Below are 1975 nucleotides of genomic sequence, written 5' to 3'. Positions count from 1 at the left end.
CCCGATTGATGGTCGCGGCTAGGCCCCAAGAAGCGTACCTTAGGACTTCCTCCCTCAGAGGGTCATGAGCGAAGGCGGGATGGCACAAGAACTCTTGTCGGCGTGGGGGGCAAGAGACCGGAAGCGCTGCATCTGAAAGCGGGAGAGGGCGTCAGCGATCTCGTTTGAAACCCCAGGGACATGACGGGCGCGCACTATAAAATTATGCTGCATAGAGAGAAGCACAAGCCGGCGAACCAAATCCATAATGCGGGGTGTCTTAGAGCGCCCTAAATTATGATAGCGACCTCCGAGAGATTGTCACACCAGAATTGAAGGCGCTTCCCTGTGAGGAAGGGGTGTCATATGGAGCAAGCGACTACAATGGGAAAGAGTTCTTGCCATTCAAGACTAATCCCGCATTGTTGACTCAAGCTCATGTGGGGAGGCCAACGACCTTGAAACCACTTTCCCTGAAAATAGCCCCCAAATCCTATTGAGCCCGCAGCGTCAGTGTAGAGCTCAAGATGCTGCGCTGGGGTAGGAGCCGACTCGAGAAAGAAGGAACGCCCGTTCCAGTTTGAGATGAAAACTTCCCACATGGCCAGGTCCTTAAAAAAATTCTTATTAAGCCTTATGTGGTGAAAACGACTGGAGACCTCCCTGGTCAAATTAATCTCCCGCTGTAGAAAGGTCCTGCCCGGCACCACCACTTTGCATGCAAATTGAAGAGTTCCGATAAGTGCTTGTAAATCTACGAGGCGAACTGATTGGCGGTGTTTAAAAGAGTTAAGCAAAACACTGATCCTGGAGAGTTTATCCTGGGGTAAGCGGGCTTCCATGCGCACGCTGTCTAAGACGATACCCATGAATTCGATCTCCTTGGAGGGGCCTATGGTCTTGGAAGCGACAACGGGGGCTTTTAGTGACATGAATGCACGTAACAGAGTACTAAAATCAGTTAAACATGCCAATTTGGATCGTTTCGCAATGAAATAATCCTCCAGGATGTGAATAGCATGCTGGATGCCGCAGTTGTTTTTTTTTTTGTTTTTTGTTTTTTTTTTTTTATAGTATATTTTTTTAATTAAAGAATGTCTTACGTTAACATACAAAATAAAAGACAAAAAGGATACACACCATGCTTACATAGTACAAGTAGATAAATATATAACGAAACACACACGAGAGCTATTATAGAAATACAGTTACCTAGTATATGGAACACAATGACTTCACTAAGACAATGGTGACATTACTTATCGTTAAAAACACTAATTAACTTATCCCACTTTTTAAAATGATTGTTTAATTTGTTTCTTTTCCTGGCAATATGGAGTTCGATGTTATAAACACGCTCTGTCCTGGCAATAAAACCCTGAAGAGAAGGTAAAACATTCTGGCATTTCTGAGAGTAAATATAAAACTTACCCAAAAGCAAAATATGATTAAACAAGAAAAAATCATCTGCAATATCAAACTTACCAAAAATTACATCTTCTTCTTTAATGTTTTCAACAAAGATATTATAATCACGTAGCCAGGACAAGACATGTTTCCAAAATTTAGATGATACTTTACACGAAAAGAGTAAATGCTCTAAGGATTCAACCTCTGTTTGGCAGAAAGCACAGGTAGGCGAATCAGCCATGCCAAAACGAAACAGTTTCTCGTTTGTGAAGACACTACGGTTTAAGTTTATGTTTAGAGCGTCGGTGTTGCCAATCTATAAAGACCTTGTTAAAGAAGCTGACTCTCTGTTTTACTCTTATTTGGAATGGAAAAGACAAAGTAAAACGAAATCTGATGACAGTGGAAGTTGAGAAGGGTGGCTTAAATATTCTTGATATTGATTCTATGGTTCGCACAAGACGAGTGATATGCCTAAAAAAATATTTGGAGGAATATAAAAGTCCGTGGAAAGCGTTTTTAAACGAGCTTCTTGTCCCTGTCGGTGGGAAGCTCATATTGCATTGTAATTTTGATACTTCTAAAC

General features: G+C 41.8%; 1 pseudogene; it reads right to left on the bottom strand.

The window, feature by feature from the left end:
• The window catches only part of LOC138012225 (uncharacterized), a 2019-nt pseudogene extending 866 nt beyond the window's left edge, over positions 1 to 1153 (bottom strand).
• Positions 1154 to 1975: the final 822 nt, after the last annotated feature.

This window comes from Montipora foliosa, chromosome 1, assembly GCF_036669935.1.
Source record: "Montipora foliosa isolate CH-2021 chromosome 1, ASM3666993v2, whole genome shotgun sequence".
NCBI lineage: Eukaryota > Metazoa > Cnidaria > Anthozoa > Scleractinia > Acroporidae > Montipora > Montipora foliosa.
Note: the sequence above shows the minus strand (reverse complement) of the source record. Positions and strands in the feature narration are given on the sequence as shown.